This window comes from Gymnoscopelus microlampas, assembly GCF_963454915.1.
Source record: "Gymnoscopelus microlampas genome assembly, chromosome: 14".
NCBI classification, from domain to species: domain Eukaryota; kingdom Metazoa; phylum Chordata; class Actinopteri; order Myctophiformes; family Myctophidae; genus Gymnoscopelus; species Gymnoscopelus microlampas.
Genome location: NC_139951.1, coordinates 40,165,073 through 40,185,072, shown reverse-complemented (window position 1 = coordinate 40,185,072; position 20,000 = coordinate 40,165,073). Strand labels below are relative to the sequence as shown.

The 20,000-nt window shown below is 44.2% G+C and overlaps 1 protein-coding gene across 4 annotated transcripts in view; it reads right to left on the bottom strand.

Moving 5' to 3' along the window:
- ptprea (protein tyrosine phosphatase receptor type Ea) overlaps positions 1–20,000 on the bottom strand; it is a 130,554-nt gene that overhangs the window by 61,771 nt on the left and 48,783 nt on the right. For all 4 annotated transcript variants that reach the window (XM_084079259.1, XM_084079260.1, XM_084079261.1 and 1 more), the window contains exon 3: positions 4,629–4,941. The gene's annotated coding sequence lies outside the window, so the exon portion shown is untranslated. The remainder of the gene's footprint in view (positions 1–4,628; positions 4,942–20,000) is intronic.

The following is a 20,000-nucleotide window of genomic DNA, read 5'->3' as shown; positions in this document are numbered from 1 at the left end:
ACAGAGTACACACACAGTCGAATTAATTGGGAATGTGGACCCAAATCAACTCATTCCAAATGTCAGTCGGTTGCACAATTAACAGGTTTCTCCACAGAAAGAGGACACTTTTACCTTTACAAAATGAACTTTAGAAATGTTTTCACAATAGCAAGGACATTCCCTCTGGCTGGCTCTGTGTTTTTTGCCCTTCCAAAGTATTTATACTTTACATAGTGTGCTGCTGTGCAATGCGTGATTCGGTAACCTTCACAACTCCAGTCCTTTTTAGTTAAAAAACAGACTTGGTATTTGCAAATAACACTAAGCATCTCTGCATGCAGTCCAAGATGAATGGGGTTTAACCCATTAAGGCCTGAAGCCGATTCTACAAAATGTCTTCTAAATCCTAACAGTTATTTGAAAAATCCTATGTTGCTACAGTATATGAGTGGTTCTCAAACTTTTTCATGCCAAGGACCCCCAAAATGATATGTATTTGGACGCAGACCTCCATCTCAAAATATTTTGTTCCAGGGACCCCCCAGAAGCAAAGATTTGAGTTACAAATGTTCGCTTTAAATATATATATATATATTCAAAGATTTGCACATAATGTCACGATTTTTTCAAAAATAGCAGATCTACAAGCTCGTGTGGCACTCGGTGCTGCGCTATGAGCTTGTAGATCTGCTATTTTTTAATAGCCAAAGAAATCAAAAAAATAACACAGATGCGTTTCCGGTCTCAATGGGTTAACCGCGCCAGTGCTAATCATACAGTAATGTCATTTCCATGTTTTCAGTAGCACAGGGAAACAAAACACAGTTGACTTTCAGGAACCTTTCTTGGGACTATTTGGTATGGCAATACTTCAAACAAAACCCTGCAGTATTATTTACACCAGCTGAACCAAGACAGTCGAGAGGCTCAGCACTTTAACCACTTTGAACCCTCTGTTCTTAGTAAAACAAAGCCGAGCTGCAACTGTACAAAGCAGTGGTGTAAAGTAACTAAGTACATTTACTAAAGTACTGCATTTAAGTACAATTTTGAGGTATTTTTTACTTTGATGGAGTATTTCCAATGTTCAATACTTTTACTTCTACTCCACTACAGGAAAATATTGTGCTTTTACTCCACTACAATGATTTGAAAACTTAAGTTACTAGTTACTTTTTAGATTTAGATTTTTATTACTAAACAAACATTAACCACTTATACACAAATATATATATTTCGGCTATTTGAAAATAGCCGATCTACAAGCCCACAACGCGTCGCTTTGCGCGTTATGAGCTTGTAGATCCCAACAGGATCCGTGTCTTCTTCTTCATTGGCTCTTTTTGTCCTCTTTGGACGGGGAGTTGGACGTTTTCTCGTCCCTCTCGTCAGGAATTCCGAGAATGATGTCCTCATCATCATCATTGTCCACAGTGAGGACGGGTGGCGTGAGCAGACAATCCATTGCCTGGTCATCCCAAATAATGTGGTCCTCCCAACAGCTGTTGATGGGGACGGTGGAGAAATATGGGGAGTTGTCTTCATGAGAGGCTCGATGGTCATGGTTTGTTTTTGTCCTGCTTCACATCCTCCCCATCCCAGATGATGTCATCCTCCCGCTGGAGCTGGGTGACCATCAGGAACAGGTCATTATTCTCAAGGCCCTGTTTTTCCTTCTCACCACCATCCTCTCGAGAAGGCTCTGGTAGTTTGGGGATCTTCTCCTCACTCCGCTCCTCTCTTATTTTGAAGCCGTAGTTTAAGTCCATGCCGTCCTCGGGTACGTCCAGCATGTCGTACCACAGCCGAGCAGGACCGTATCGGCACGCCGGCACGCCGGGTCGAGACTCTGTGTCCTTGTCCCTGTCACGATCTTATCGCGACAGGGACAAGATCTTATCTCCTACTGAGGAGGGAGCAATGATGGAAGGCGGGATGATGCCATCCCCAGCACTTGCAGTAGTCTGAGAGGGTTCTTCTTTCTCGCCAGGTGTAGGAAAAAGTGGAGGTGTATGAGATTAGAATTATCCTCCAAGTCTGCATTATAATCCTCATCCTCATCAGTTTTCCTTGCTGGCTGCAGACTTCCCGTGGCCTGGTAATGATTTGTCGTCTCATCTTCAGCGACTTCACTGATGTCAGAGTAATCGACTGCATCTTCTGTGCTTTTCACCCAACCCTCAGCATCCTCAGTGCCACCAGTGTCCCCGTTCTCTTCTTCTTGCTCGTCCTCCTCAGTGGTCATCTCTGCAAGGAGTGAGCTCAGACCCAGGGAACCCAAACCAGCCAGGTGCTTCTTGGACTCGACATCTAGAATGCTGTCGTCCTCGAGCTGGCCGTCCTCGTTGATGTTTCCAAAGAGGAAGCCGGTTAGAGAGAAGGGGCAGTCTGAGTCACTGTATGAGTCTGACATGCTTGTTGTGGGCCTCTGTTGATATTCTGTCGACCTGTGTTTCATCCAGCTCGTGTTTGAAAAACGGTAACAAACTTTAAGAACATGAATTCAGACGAGATGCTACAGGAAAGCTTGCTGCCATTGATGACACAGGTACCTGAGCTGCCAGCGCTGCTCAAATTAAATAGGAACAAAGAACTTGGAAGTCAGTCTATGATGTCAGTAATATGTCATCTCCATATTTGGGCAAAATCTTAACCGAAGCCGCCTCTCCATTGACATCCAGCAATTAAAAGCTTAGAAAGTTTTTATATAAAACATTACAAAAAGTTACCCATGACCTTCCCCAGATCTTAACACAACAATGGGTAGCGAACGTTTCCCCCGAATAGGGATGCTGGGGTTCAAGAGGTTAAAACCCATTTTTTACCAGAATTTTTTAATTTGAAATGTAGAGTTTTTTTTAATTTTTGGGGAAAAAAATCCTGAAAATGTATTGAAATGTTTGGACATTTTTAAAAACATTTTCACCTAAAATGACATGCCCAAAATAGAGAAGTCAGGGACGGGTTAATGTTGGTTTAACTCTGGGGTGGCTGAGGAGAACTTGGGGGGACAAATCCATTTGCCTCACGGTGTCCCATCTATTTCCACTCCCCTTCGTCAGCCTTCATATCTGCTTGACAATCAGCCTGTCAGCTAGTTGAATTGTCAGAATGTGCTCACCATGTGTACACCAACTGTCAACCGACAGACAAGCCGTGCACACTGCAAATTAAGCCCCATCAGATTGCATACAGTACTGATATGAAATTGGAAGGTTGCGGTTAGACCCCCAGATCGGCCAGTATGTGTGACGAAGTGTCCCTGAGCAAGACAGACACTTAAGGTGGTGTGAGTGATATTTGTTTTTATGAAAACAACAACAACAACAACATGTTGGTTAAAAAGTTCAAACTGTAGCTGTAAAAGCGTTTTCCCCTCCCCTGGGAACCAGAAAATACTCCCTTTTTACACATCATATTGTTTGACATTCAGAGAACGTCCCCGATTTGAAACTCTGCTAAGTTGGCGTTCTTTCACATCACTGTTCCACTTCCTGTTTCTAGGTCTTCTAACCCAGGAAAACACTGACAACAAGTAGTGTTGCCAGATTTTGCGATGAAAGCAAGCCCAAAAGAAGCGACTAGGCCACATGAGCACTTTAAACCTATATACAGTACATCTGCTATTTTCAAAAGAATCTTGGGGAGAAAAAGGGGAAAACAAATCTGGTGCGGAGGTCCCTGGCACAAAATATTATCAGATGGGGGAATGCGGACAAAGACATTCATTAATTTATGGGACAATATTAAAAACATTTGGAAGTAAGCAACTACACTTTGAAAATAAGGTCTAAAAAACTGCAACCCGCAACTACCAACATTTACAAGCGACTTTACAGAAAAAACAAGCCCAAAGTTGCTTATAATAAGCAGACTTGGCAACGCTGACAACAAGATAATGAAGGTCCTCCACTATGAGGAAGTGACTAAACTAAACGAGTTTCTATATCTCTGAATTCAGAGGTTTTTCTCACATAATGTGAAAAACGTAATTGTGAGAAGAAGAAAAAGTCGTAATTGCAAGATAAAAACTCACAATTAAGGCTTTTATTCACTGGCTGAAATGGGCTTGCATATAGTACACGATAAAAGCCTCAGTGCTCATTTTGTCCTTTTGAATCTCAGGGGAGTCTGAAGAGACTGCTAGAGATAGTTAAAAACCAACTGGACCCTTGCAGGTCTGTAACTCCGAAAGCGTACAAATGGAACCAAATGGACGCTTACGGGGTCCAGATTTTACAGTGTAGAGCAGGGGTCTTCAATGTTTTTCAGGCCAAGGACCCCCTAGCTGAGAGAGAGATGAAGCAGGGACCCCCCCCCCCCCCTCTATATTGTATAAACTTTTTTTTTAACCTGGTCTGCTTTTTTCCCTCTACACCTATACCTCTTTGCCAAAAATAGCAGATCTACATTGCTCACATTGCTGTGAGCAATGTAGATCTGTTATTTTCGGCTAATGTTCCCCTCAGAATAGGGATGCTAGGGTTCTAGTTGTTAATGTAAAAAAAAAAAACATCCTATCACACAAAGATTTGGCGGACCCCCTATTGTACCTCTGAGGACCCCCTAGGGGTCCCGGACCCCCTGTTGAAGACCCCTGGTGTAGAGTGCTACAGTACATGAAAACAACGGCACATTCTCCTTACCTGGATGAGTGTTGATTCAGTGTATGCTCATTCTCAGATCCATAACAGCGGTTCAGTTTGGTACAGGCTGGGTACCAGTGGTCACATTGCTTTGAGCTGGGCGGGGGGTGCTGGTGGTGGTGGTGGGGGGGCCGTAGGAGAGAGGGGGTCTGGTCTGGCAGCCCTCAGGAGATGGAGAGGAGGTGGACTCTGGGTTCAGACAGCGGTGAGATGTGGCTCTCAGATCCCAGACAGTGCCTCACATCCAGCCAGCCAGTCACAGTCTCTCTCTGAAGCAGCGTTGGTCGTATAATAACATACACACGCTCACCACCTTTTTGTGAGAAAACAGACAGAATGGGGGAGAGAGGCGAGACGTTAATGCCATGCAACACATTTAATCATGAAAGCCATTAAAAGAGAGAGTGAGAGCGTGCGGAAGGAAGAGTGTGAGAAGGAAGGGGGGTTGTGCTGTCTCTTTTGGCTACACAGTGAAAACATGGACCCGTCCAATTTTTTACAATTTCACAATTAAAGCTGCAATCCGGAACTTCAGGTTGAGAACCACTGCTTTACAGCAGTGATTCTGGAGGGAACATAAGCCAAAAATAGCAGATCTACAAGACGTTGTGAGCATGTAGATCATCTATTTTTGGTGAAGAAATGTCATGTAGTAGGCACTTTAAAAAATGATAATGGCTAAAGTGCTTTACAATGTGTGCATTACATTCACCCATTTACACACCGATGGTAGAGGAAATCATGCAAGGCAACCAATCGGGACCAGTTATGGGTGTCAGTGTCTTGCTCAAGGACACTTTAGACATAACCCAGGGGAAACCGGCGGGGATCGAACCAGGAATCATCCATTTCCCAAGCAGCCACATACCTCCTGAGCCACTGCCGTCCCAATTATTATAATATAACTACATCTGTAGTGGTTGGAGGTGGTCTCCCCTCCCCCCACTCATCCATTGAGACATTTAGACGTTGGCGACGGGCAGGACACTGGCTCGTTGATAAAGCAGCACTGCCTGAACCTCAGGAGCGCAGTATCTCCCCCAGCCGGCCGAGCTATAATAGCGGGGAATGCCTCTTGTCTGTCTGATGGATGGGAAGGTAATGTAGGTAGGACATGTAACATACGGATTGCATCTTCTAAATGAATACTCTGCATTTCGCTGTGTAATTGACTGTTAACAGGGACCAGAATGATGAGTTCCCAGAGAGAGAGAGAGAGAGAGGGGGGGGGGGGGGTGTAATCTAAGCAGTCATTAGAGACCCTGGTGCCGTAATGAAACACCTTTAATCAGGTTCTGCTTCATGGATAATAATGCCGTTCACATGCACACACACAGCCACCATGGAGAAGGAAAGATAATCATCGTCAAGTAAGCCTTTGTCTAAATTAAGGTTATAATATGGCACTTTTCAAAACAATACATTACATACAAATTGCTTCCTAACCACTTAAAAACCCTCTATTCTTTAGTAAAACGGACCTGAGTCACAACTGTACTTGGTTACGTTGGTTCACTCTGCACCAAATCTCTTTGCCAAAAATTGCCAATCTACAAACTGAAGCTTGGATGCTGGGAGTGGAAGTGGATAATACAATAAAATGGAGACGAACGCAAATGCAGTACTTGACAAAACATACTAGTTCTTAACTTTTGGATTTATTTAATTATCTTAATTTTATTCAAATTTTGGAGGCTTCCCTGAGGTTTTACAGGATTCTGGTGCTTTTCGTGTTTTTCTTTTAAGCCTTTTTTTGCATCAGACCAATTAAAAGGGCCTGAGGGGACTTGGAGTGGTGCACTGTAAAATCCTGAGTGTTCATTTAACTCAGGAAAGTGTTACATTAATACATTTGTACACTCTTCTGAGTTACAAGTGGATACATTAACACTGGGGATTTTACTAGTGGCACACAGAGGCACTTGACCATGCAAAGCCCTTTAAGTTAAAATATTTAGATATTTATTTATAATCAGAGGCATGGGAGAGGATTAAGCTTCCCAAAATCCACCAGAGAGAGACTCACAGCAGGTTACATGTTTTTGTCCAGACTAACATCATTTAATAACTAAAGCATTTAGCTTCACACTAATTTGTAAATCTGCTGAATGGCAAAAAAAATGAAATGAAAATGCATATATCATCCTCAGATGGTATATGCCTGGTCTTTCACGAAGCCCCATTTGTGTCTCATAAAGCTACATACATATTTTAGCTTGTTTCCCTCAAAGTGTCACATACAGTATATATCAGTGAATAATTTCCTCCACCAGAGGGAATTTGATGCATTGCTGCAGAAATCCTGCAGTGTTAATGTAACTTAACTTAACTCTAACACTCCAGGGTCAACTCGGACTCTTTCAGACTTTCAATCTGGTTGTATGGAAGCTCAGCAGCTCTCCTACTAAACAAATGGTGGTACTTCAGAGGTTCTTTGGGATGGTTGTACAAAGAACATGTCAAGTGGCCCGGATCACTGGCGTAGTGGTCCGGGCACCTAGGCTACAATGTAGCCTGACAGTGCGTTGCGGGTTCGAGTCCCGATCCCCGCAGACTTTGCTACATGTCACTCCCCATCTCTCTCTCCCTATTTCATGTCAGCCTACTGTCCTATCTATAATAAAGGCATGAAAAGCCCAAAAATAAATCTTTAAAAAAAATAAAAGAACATGTTAAGCCACTGTATGGTTCTTTAGAGCAGTGGTTCTCAACCTTTTCAGGCTGTGACCCCCCAAAATAATCATATTTTAACTGGAGACCCCCAACCCTGACAAACACTTGGAATGTATGAGTTGAGGCATTACATTTAGTTTGACTCGGTTCCACAGGTAAATATTGTGAAAATAGCAGATCTACAAGCTCAACCAAATGGATCCGCAAGGGCCCGTTATTATGGGGGTTAATGACATTTTAAAAGTTTCAGAACCACTTCCTTATATGATTACGAGCCAAATAACCACATTTCTTGCCACCATTTCTTGTTTAGTGAGGTGTGGTCTTGTTGTCTGCTCACAGCTTCTATTGAATGATCAGGTTTGAAGAATCACCCACACGGGCCAAACTCTATTGTATTGTACTGTACCGAATACAGGAGATTGTGGCTTGATGATAAAGTACGCCATCTTACCCGTTGTCAGCGAGCAACATGCTAGTACGACTCAACCCCCCTCCTATACCCCTCGACCTCCCCCCCTGTGAGAGAGAGAAAAAATGGGGGCAAGCTAGCCAGAGCGCAATTTATCTACCTGAGGAACACTGTGTAGCCAAAGAATCTCAGAGTATAAGCATTCAGAGTGGTTTCCATGACGACTAGCAGTCTAGCCAGGCGGGGAAATGGAGGAGAGAGGGGGGGTGGGGGTGGGGGTGGGGGGGGGGGTAGGGAACATGGTAGGGGTCTTTGTGCAAGGGTCTCTCTTTACTCATTTGCTCATTGCAAGCTTTCTCCCGGGCGCTGCATGCTTGCTGCGACGTGGAATAAATGGGACACGTTCGCCGACCCCTTCTTCCTTTATACCGGGGGCTCCCCGGTGAAAACACGCCGTCCGCCGCCTGGCCCTGTGTGACATCTCGGAAAATTAGGTGTCATGCCAGTAGGGATTTCCATGACAGCCGAATAATGGCACCGGGTGAACCGAAGTCTCAACAGCCCCACAGCCAGCAGCCAGAGAGAGGGGAACGGAGATATTAGGAGACAGGAGACCACTACACACACCAGGGGTGGGCAACTTTGATGATGGAGAGGGACACTATATTTCCACACTCATTCCAGAGGGGCACATTGCATATACTGTTGGGCAGACATCTCTTATGTCCGTATTTTAACTTGCCATTCACAAAAATAGCCGATCTACAAGCTCAAGACGCGTTTTGAGCTATTTTTGTGACAGAATGGCAAAGTACAGCCTTAAAAGACATTAAAAAAGACAATATAATTTTAATACTAGTCATTTAGCTACTAATATAGACTAATATATTGTAACAGCTGAAATCAATAATATATCAGTATTCCGATATTAATCAATAATATATCGGTATTCCGATATTAACCTGCTTTACGTGAAGGTGGGGGCCGCATGTGGCCCCCGGGCCACCAGTTGCCCATGTATGATATACACGGTATATAAGATGATATCATCCCACATAATTAGCTATAGTTATATTTCCATCTTTCCTGGCGAGTTCGCGCCTGTGAGGCGAGGCTGCATGTGTTCAATTCAAACAATAATAACCTCATGGTTGGTGAAATAACATCAAGAAGAGGCCCCGACGGTGTGGGATTACATCAAGCTACATTTGAGGCTGATAAAAAAACAAAAACTAACACCCGCTGTCCCCGAATAATCCAGATGGGACACCATTTACTTTGGGATTAACCGGCGGTTATGTCTGCTTTCCGCCAAACACCACAAACTGCGAGGGATCGCCATGCATGACAACATCAGAGAGAGAGAGAGAGAGAGAGAGAGAGAGAGAGAGAGAGAGAGAGAGAGAGAGAGAGAGAGAGAGAGGACATGTAACCTATAAAACTGCACATGAAAGCCAGCCACCCTAGTATACGCTTTCTATGAGCTCCATGTGTGCAGAATGTGGTCATGTTCTTTATGTATGTGTGTGTGTGGAACAAGCTCTGATGCAATTATAAGGGTCACTGGACCTGCCTCCTCCTCGGGGCCTTCGCCTTTCGACCGGATCGCTCCGTCAACCGGCTGGGTCAATGCGGCAACAGTGCCTACTAGCCAGAGGGCAACGGATCACTAAATGTGTGCGGGGGCGAGAGAGACAGGGATGTGTGGGTGAAAGAGAGACAGAGAGAGATGTGTGGGAGTTCATAGAGTGAAATGATCCATGCAAAGAAACACACTCACACATACTGAAGGTGGCTTTGTGGTATCTTGGATGGAAGCAGGAGTGGGAGACGGCCGCGCCCACAAGAATCCATCGATCGCTACACGTGGGACCCAGGAGACATGGCGTTAAAGGTGAAGCCCTGCCACGCCGGCAATAATGGACCCTGCTGAACCGCCTACACATTGGGGTCGGCCGCTACAAATCATCCATGAACATGAACAAGTGGGGCTTGGCAGACAGCGCAGCGTGTGTGTGGCCAGTCTGAGCAGACTGTCAAACATACTGTATAATTACCACCTGTCCTGCACCCCCTATACAGAGCACTTTCAGAAGCCGGCCTCTTCCCCGTAGAGACCAGAGTCGAGGGCATGGCTTTACATGACTGTGAAGAGGACCGTCTCAGCGGTTGGAATTAGTACAAAGGTATGGTATAGAATTCATCCAGACCGTGTATTTATTCGCCAAACCAACAAAGATAACATTCACTTTTGTCACAACATTGGCATGGTGGGGTCCAGCTTTCCACCCCTCTGCTCTCACTGACAACTGGCAGCCTTATGTACCAAGCTGCAGCTAATGAGCCTGGACTTCTCCATTCCAAGGGGTGTATTATAAATCTAAATAAACATTATAAATACATGAATACCTATACAGTTAACCCACATACAATATATTACAAAACTCTTAAGAACTACAGTACAACAATAATGATTCTTTATCCTTTTTCACACTATACTACAACATAAATATTATCAACTAGAGTTTCGGGGGGCTACGCCCCCCTCAACCCCAGCCGCGCACGGGGCCCAGCGTGGCCGCGTGTATATTGGGGTACTGAAATTGCTGGAGTAAAACTGTGGAAAAGTAAAACAAAAAAAAAAAAAAATTTGAAAAAAATATATTTTTGATGTTTGAGGGGGACCCCCGCGGACCCCCTGCTGGTCGACGGCCCCCCTGTGGAGTGTTGGGCCGCGCGGGGACCCCCCTGGAACATGGCGGACCCCTTCGGTGTATTTTTTTTTTTCATGAAGGTGGTTGCTTGTTTCTGGCGCTTGTTTTTAGAGAACCTGGCATGCCAACGACTTGGCAACCCGACTTGTTTGTTTTTGTGTTTGGGATGAACATGGCACGTGAAGGACGGACATAGTGTGATCGAGACATGAGTGAAGTGAAAGTAACGGCCTGGGTGGAACAAAGGAGGTACGTAAGAAGGGGGGGGGGGGGGGGGGGGGGTTGAAGCAAAGGAGCTGCGTGTGTGTTGGTGTGGAGGAGATGGGCAGAGTGCAATGGCGGCGCAAGCCAGCGCATGCTGGCGCACGTTACACCAGAAATGGTGCCTGGAGAAAATGGTGACCAAAAAAAAAGTTTTGAAAAAAAGGAAAAAAACCCCGCAGCGGCTGGCAGCTGTTGTGGTGATGAGGTCGTGCGCAGGGTAAACGGTACGAAGCTGCCTCCCCTTCCGTTTTGTCCGACATTTGGTGAGTAGAATTAATTATGTTGCGCGGTGGAAAAGCTGTAGTGAGCAGTGAGATGTCCCCTACGCGAGGCGTAAATTCAGCGCGGCCGCCGTGGCGAGTCAGTTGCCGACATGTGGTCTGGCGGTGCGTTGTTTATTCGATAACAGAGCTGTGGGGTGTCGCACCCAGGGTGCGGAAGTTGCTCGGCATTTATATAGTTAGATAGCAAAAGCACATCACAACCCCCCTATGACATCCTGACTATGGTCCAGGCCAATCTGCTGAAGACACACCAGGTAATGTTGAGCGTTCAATCAAACTCAACAATGAAACTCCACATTACAAACATATGGTATGGTGCATTTATATAGCGCTTTTATCCAAAGTGCTTTACATAGATTGTGCATTACATTCACCCATTCACACACTGATGGCGGAGGAAACCATGCAAGGCACCAACCTGCTCATCGGGAGCAGTTCAATGTCTTGCTCAAGGACACTTTGACACTAAATCTGGGGGAACCCGGGATCGAACTGGGAAACTTGAGGTTTCCAGTTCACTCTACCCGGCCACTCTACCCTGAGCCACTGCCGCCCCTTGCATATTGTGCATATTGCACTCTCTCCATATTGCACCAAGACAAACTGTGAAAATCAATAAAAGTGCAAATGTGCTGTACAAATAGGGGTTACATAAGTAACAGAGGACCTCTGTTACAATGACATTGAGCCGGCCATCTGACGATACACAAAAGAAAAAAAGACGCACACTGAAAGAAACTTCTACAACTATAGGCCCTCCAGCCTATTTCAGTTTGACTACGTGATGCTGTGGTGAAAGTACAGAGGAACAGCGATACACCTGTTCAAATGAATGGATCGAGATGTATACATGGTGTCTATGAACATATGAACAAGGAGAACAAGAAGTGAGACATGTAGGTCAAACTGAGAGCTTGAGGGAACTTGGGTATTTTCAATCAAACCTCATAAAACACACACACACACGTCGCACACACACACACGCACACACGCACACACACACACACACACACACACACACACACACACACACACACACACACGCACACACGCACACACGCACACACGCACACACACACATACACACTCTCCTGGTATCAACTTCTGCAAGCTAAGAATCAGAGAGTTTGAGGTCATGCAATCTCATTGGCTAAAAGCCCTCCCAGAACCTTACCCCGGCCTGGCCCTGAACCACACCAAACCCATTACATACCTAAACGTGATCAATAATTAATCATTAGTCCCCACTCCTTCTGGAGCAGTGAGTGCCATTAATACAGCGCCCTGAACAACACTGTGTCACGACTGCATCCACAAACAGCACTGCTTTAGCATTGTGGCCAAGATAATGAAACATGCTAAACCTTGTTCCTTTGACAGACTGAAGCGCAAAAACATTTTGTGCTAGTTGTGCTCATAGAGATGTTAACACCTTTCAACCGACTGATCTCCCGACTTCATTCGACTTACAGTCTGTAGTACGGTAGTCTCTGGACAACACAGTTCAGTGTGTAGCCCGCTTAAGAATGTGACCACTGGCACTAAATAATAGGAACACTGGTATGTTATGAAATAGCTCATGTGTGGCACGGGACAACATAATGCAACAAAGTATATAGGGGCCGAGCACTGTTGCCAGATTTTGCAAGAGAGATAAGCAACAAGGTCTATGAAGACAAGCCCAAAAGAAGCGACCAGGTCACATGAGCACTTTAAACATATACTGTACATTGGCTATTTGAAAATAGCCGATCTCCATGCTCGCAACACGTCGACAGGTCCTTTCCATAATGTTCTAATACAACATTTTGGTTTGATTCAGAAAACCCACCCGCTGGCCCTTTTACTCTGATGTTTTATCATCGTCATCGACGTCCCCTTGACTTTCTTTACCCTTCATGGGCTTCCAGTTAATAGGAAATATGAGAGGACAGGCAGGGATAGAACAAAGACGTCAGATTGATAGATGGAAAAGATGGAGGGCACCAAGTGTAGTGTGGAGGTCAACAAGTATATTGGGTTTAACCACTTAAACCCCAGCATGCGTAATGTGGGGATAAAAAAACTGCTCAAAATAATCGTATCGCAGGGATTTACATTTGTCATGAAATTGTCCTCCGTCATACACTAGGATGACTTAGCTTTTGTTGAGCTGCAAATTCAGTACCACTTAAACCCTCTTTATCTACTTGATAAATCAACTACTTTTAGCGAACGTTCCCCCCAGAATAGGGATGCTGGGGGTTCAAGTGGTTAACAACAAAGTGCCATTTTAAGTTTTAAAGCGAGAATACCGTTAATAGCAATTATTTTTGCCACAATAATCGTGACATTTAATTTCTAGCCGCGCAATGAGCTTGTAGATCTGCTATTTTTGAAAAATCGTGAACATTTGTGCAAATCTTTGAAGCTACATTCTACTGACACCTTAAAAAAAAAACTTTAATGTTGCTATAATCAGTGGTGCTCCAACTTTTCCATGTCAAGGACCCACAAAATGATATGTATTTGGCTGCGGACCCCCATCTCAAAATATGTTGTTCCAGGGACCCCCCAGAAGCACAGATCGGAGTTAAAAATGTTCGCTTTAAAACTTATATATATATTCAAAGATTTGCACAAATTCTCAAGACTTTAAAAAAGATAGCAGATCTACAAGCTCATATGAGCTATGAGCTTGTATATCTGCTATTTTTGAATAGCCAAAGAAATCTTAAAATTACATTCCCGGTCTTAATGGGTTAATGGCGTATTGCTCCATACACTGCAAGATCTGCTCGGTCTCGAATTAGCACTCAGGTTTGTGCAGCGTTGGCCTGTCCTGGATTCAGCCTATAGAGCCCATATAATAGAGCCCGGTGTACAGTAGGGCAACCATGGACATGAGGCAAGATTTACCAGCGCAAACCCTGAAAAACACACTCTCACCCAAAAGCTTCATAAATCAGTGTGACCCCCCCCCCACCCCCTGCAAAGACTTGAAGCCAAGCTAAAAATACTCCCAACAGGATATAGAGAGTGTGTACGCAGTAAAATCCTGAGTGTTTAATTAACACAGAGTGTACAAATGGGACCAAATGGACCTGTAAGGGTGCGCGCAAACACACGCACGCACACACACACACACACACACACACACACACACACACACACACACACACACACACACACACACACACACACACACACACACACACACACACACACACACACACACACACACACACACACCTATTTTCAGGTGGCTGAAGTTGGAGTAGAAGTAAAAGTATTGCAAATTGGAAATACTCAAGTAAAGTACAAATACCTCAAAATTGTACTCAAGTACAGTACTTAAGTAAATGTACTTAGTTACTTTCCACCACTGACACACACACACACACACACACACACACACACACACACACACACACACACACACACACACACACACACACACACACTTCGATTGGGCACAGCTCTCGGGGGTTGTGGTCAATCAGATTACAGCCATCATAGCAAGATCTCAGTGCAGCCTCCGACCGCCACAAATCCATTCATGGTGATAAGCCCCGGGGGCGAGCGAGCCCTGCCCGCCCGCAGAGAGAGAGAGAGAGACAGAGATGTCACTTCATCTGGCCCTGGCGGCATTAAGCCTGTCACAATTATTACATAATCGTCTGATTTATTTTTATTTTTAAAGATAATAGAATTTTTGTCTTCATTAGTCATTATTATTTACTATTGCATTATTGTCGTTTCATTCATCTGTGTAAATTAATCCAATGAAAAAGAGCGGATATTGAAGCGGATATGTGATGCACTGGGGGCGTGTCTTCTCCTCCACGTCATCAGTGCCCATACCCTAGGTGGGGTTGATGAAAGGGCCTACTCTGTGTGGAGTTTGCATGTCTTCCCCGTGTCTCCTAGGGTAGTTAATACCCTCACAAAAACATGTATTAATCCTGGTCGCTATACCGCCTTCCCCATGACAGCCGTGGCTTCTGATGGAGGGGAAAGGAACTGGTTTGAATAACGTGTTCCTTCCACGCGCTACGTCCTACCGCGGAAACTCCCTCCTGTCAGGTGACAAGAAGGTCAGTTGGCTTTCATGCATTGAAGGAGGCATGAGCTCGGCCCTGGGCTCCCTAGGCTGGTGGGGGGAGTGTAGCGCCCAGGATCACTTTAGGATCACTTTTTTTCACAACAAATTGGCACTGGGTGAAAAAGGATTACAAAATCGTGGGATAAAAAAAAGAAAAAGAAGAAAAAAAATGTTGTGGATATAGCCAATCTACAAGCTCACAACTCAGGTTATTTCTGCAGTTTTGGGATATTTTTGAAAGTATAAAAATGTTTTGGAATCACAATTAATCGTCAACTAAAATGTCATGATTGTGACATCAGTCCCTATAGGCTCCATCAGCCAAGCACAGCGCTGTGTTCAGAGTTCCTGTTTGACCTGTCACACCTCACCTGTAATAGTACGCTATAATAAGGATTTGTCAATTTCTTTTATATGACGAGGATCAACGTTTTCACGTCGTCGAAAGTATGCCGTTTTTTTTGGTTGTTGTCATTGGGCGAGAGGTATAAATCAGCCTTAAGAGAAGCGGCGAGGCCCTGCATGGTGTGGCTCCAGTGTGATTAATGGCGTTTACAGCGAAACCTGAGAGGGGACACGATCAGCCCGCGGGTGAAAAATGCAGCGGCTAGAAATGATAACAAATGGCCCTGCAAGGAAGCGAATGCATGCGTCTGTGCTTTATACGTGTACTATGATTAGATGTGAATACAGCCCAGGTCCCCCATGAGCTGTCCGCACGTTGTGAGCTTAATGTTCCAGAGCAAAGCGTGGGGACAGGAGGAAATTGGGGGAGTGTGATTTGGTTAGCCGAAGGAGCTTCCTCCTCCTGCTCCCCGAGACTCCCTCCTCCTCCTCCTCCTCCTCCTCCTTCAAAGTCATCTCCTACAAGTGTTGCCAGATTTTGTGAGAGACACAAGCAGACAGGTCTATGATAACAAGCCCAAAAGAAGCGGCAGCGTACCTATGTTCCCTCAAAACTAACACTAACCCTAAGCTTAATCCTAAACTGAAGGAACATGCTGAGGGAACATAAGGCATGACCCCAAAGAAGCGACTACTATAGGTCACATGATCACACACACACAGATAGCAGATCTACAAGCTCACAACGTGTCACAATGCGAGTATGCGACGCGCTGTGAGCTTGTAGATCGGCTATGTACAGTAGATCGCCTATTTCCAAAAATAGGTTTGAAACATTTTAAATACACAAATCTTCTTGGGATCCCTTACACAAAATATTTTCAGATGGCTGACAAATACATGTTAAAGAGGCACTATGTAACTTTCCTATTCTACCCCGGATTTGAACCTGGTTTCCTGCAAAAGTGCTGACATTTTTACCAGCTTGAACTAATAGAGCCGGCCTGCTTGACCATCAGGTCAAAATCTGTGTCAGATCCTGTGTCTAGGCGAGACATGACCTTTGACACGATCTAAATGCCTTAATAGAAGAGCAGGGAGACAAAATACAACCACCCCAATTGTATAAGTTATATTGTATTAACATACTCTACCATACAGATTTTTTACAAAATTACATTTTATTCATTAAACTTACATAGTGAGGCTTTAATTTGGGGGGTGCTTGACATGAAAATGTTTGAGAACGACTGGTTTTCAAACAACGTTGGACAGCAAGCCCATAAATAAGCAGCTAACCCCCCCATAAAACCGCAACCCGACAACACCTGCCATTATTTACAAACAAACACAAAAGTCACTTATAATAAGCAAACTTGGCAACACCCTGGTCTCCTACACCCGGCTCACCGGCGTGCCTTGGCAGCCAGATCTGTGGAGCGTCAGCCAGCGAGTGGCCTTTGGCCAAAGCAAGCAGGATGCAAACGTGATAATATCATATAGCAGCATCTCCACAACTTGGCAGCCTGCCCACAGCTAAAGCCTAATCAAATCTCTGGACATTTCTTAACCCATTCGATCCGGGAACGCATCTGTGTCATTTTTAAGATTTATTTGGCTATTTAAAAAAAATAGCAGATCTACAAGCTCATAGCGCGGCACCGAGTGCCGCGCTATGAGCTTGTAGATCTGCTATTTTTGAGGGGAAAAAAATCATGAAAATGTGTGTGAATCTTTGAATATATATATACATTTTTAACTCAAATCTTTGCTTCTGGGCGTCCCTGGAACAACATATTTTGAGATGGGGGGGTCCACGGACAAATACATATCATTGTGTGGGTCCTTGACATGAAAAAAGTTTGAGAACCACTGATATAATAGCAACATAAGTTTTTCCCCCCAAAAAAACTGTTAGGATTTAAAATATATTTGTAGAATCCCCACAAGCAAAGATTTGAGTTAAAAAAAATCTGCTTTAAATACCATATATATTCAGAGATTTGCACAAAATCTACATGAGCTTATAGATCTGCTATTTTTGAATAGCCCAAAGTATAAAATAATGGTTATAGCTAAAAAGAATCTAAAATGACACAGTATGGGTTCCCGGATTGAATGGGTTAAATAAGCAAAACGGCTCCAGATCTGTCTCAGCCAGATGTTTCAGAAGACAGGCAGGCATGCAGCCTAATATATTATTGACATCTGCTCAGTGCTAGGGCTGGGCGCTAATATGACTTCAAAATCAATATAACTTATGAATTATTTAGACATTCTGCCTTGATTATGATTAATGAACGGTTATTAAAAATATACTCGTCACGTTTTGACCTTGTATAGATCTATTTTTACTGTTTTTGTATGCCACCATTGTGCAACAAAGACACACACACACACACACACACACACACACACACACACACACACACACACACACACACACACACACACACACACACACACACACAAATCTAATCTTTGCTTCTGGGGGATCCCTGGAACAAAATATTTTGAGATAGGGGTCCGTGGCCAAATATGTATCACTGATGAATTGAGTACAACGGATCACAATGGAAACAAGACCCCTGGGGCATTTTGCGTTATCTTTTCAGAATGACCTTTGACTCTACTCCCTGTACTGTTGATAATCCTGTTAATAAAGTATTAATTCAATCAAAACACGCACGCACGCACGCATGCACCCATCTTACAGACGGCCAGTCTCCTATAGAGCCACACCGTTAAAATACCCTATGTCGTCCAGGCACCTCTAAAGTAGCCTGACAGCACGTCGCGGGTTCGAGTCCCGATCCCGACGGCCTTTGCTGCATGTCACTCCCCATCTCTACTCTCCCCATTTCCTGTCAGCCTACTATCCTATGCTCTCAATAAAAGGCATAAAAACCAAGAAATAAATCTTTAAAAAGAAAAAAAAATACCCTGTGTCAACTGGGGGCTGCGTGCTAGCTTGCCGGTCAAGGCTATCGATTAGCATTTTGTGGGCCGAGGATCTAGCCTGTCAATCCAGCTGTCAGTCCAAAGACCCCAGACCACATTAGAGCTGTCCAGAGGCCTTATAAATCCCCCCATTTCATTACAAAGAGTAGACTGTGATGTGTATATAAAAAAAAACATAAATCCATTATTCTGCTTTCTCCATGTAGAAAGCCTGGTGATGGCAGGTTCAGTCAGTCAGTCACAGTGGAGTGTAAGAAGTACTCACATTTCTTACTTAAGTAAAAGCATCAATACCGCAGTGTAGAAATACTCCTGCATTCAAAATGTACTTTAGTAAAAGTACAAAAATGGTATCAAAATATACTTTGAGTACCAAAAGTAAAAGTGCTCATTATGCAGAATGTCCCATTTCACAAGTTCAATATGTATTAAAGAAATATTTTGAAAATAGCCAAAGTTGAGTTGGGTCATTTATGTTTTGTAATAATCAAAATCTACAAAGTAGCTAGTAAATAAAGTTTTTAAATAATTGTAGTGGAGTGAAAAGTACAATATTTGCCTCTGAGATGTGGTGGAGATACATTTAAAGCTTGTAAATCGGCTATTTTCACTGCTTCTGAAACAGGGCGTATGTGATTTATTCACAATGTCTTTTTGTAAGTTTGGGTCCCGGGGAGACACCAAATGTATCTTTTGGGTCTCTGCTGAAAAAGTTTGGGAACCAATGATCTATCACCACTTCTGACTGCTTGTGGTGGGCATCTGGGAGAAGCGGGGGTCAGGAAGACAAGTGCTGAACACTTTAACTGTGTTGAACCTTGGCTCGGTAAATATTCATGACTGCTTTTACAAAGAGCAACGAAGGCGACGTTCTGGGATGAGGACGATACACACACACACACACACACACACACGCACACGCACACGCACACACTCTCTTATTAATGCACACACATAAGTACACCCACACACAGAGTGAAAATATAAATAAAAAACGACCTCCGGATCCCTCCACGCTGTGCATGTTTGGTGTGATGTCTCTCTGTGTGTGTGTGTGTGTGTGTGTGTGTGTGTGTGTGTGTGTGTGTGTGTGTGTGTGTGTGTGTGTGTGTGTGTGTGTGTGTGTGTGTGTGTGTGTGTGTGTGTGTGTGTGTGTGTGGTGATGTGTGTGAATATCTAAGTGTGAGTGTGTGTGTAGCTGGCTGTAGCCCAAGGCTATATGTCTTGTCTGTCTGCGCCTTGTCTAGGAACAGAGATGTTTTACGTGCGAGAGAGAGAGAGAGAGAGAGAGAGAGAGAGAGAGAGAGAGAGACTGAGACTGAGACTGAGACTGAGAGAGAGAGAGAGAGAGAGAGAGAGAGACTGAGCCTGAGACAGAGAGAGAGAGAGAGAGAGGGAGACTGAGAGAGAGAGAGAGACAGACATGGACAACCCCTACTGTTTCCACAGTGCTGTCAGACCCATGCATCAGTGTGTGGGAAACCGTGAGGTGGAACCTCCAGCTGGGGAGTTGAACATCCTAACCCTCCTACCCAGTCCTCCAGAGAGGAGACTAGACCCCGGCAGCCATTATGTTTCCTTTCAACATCTTCATTACCCAGACCAGAAGGTCACAACTGTCTGTCTGAGATGATT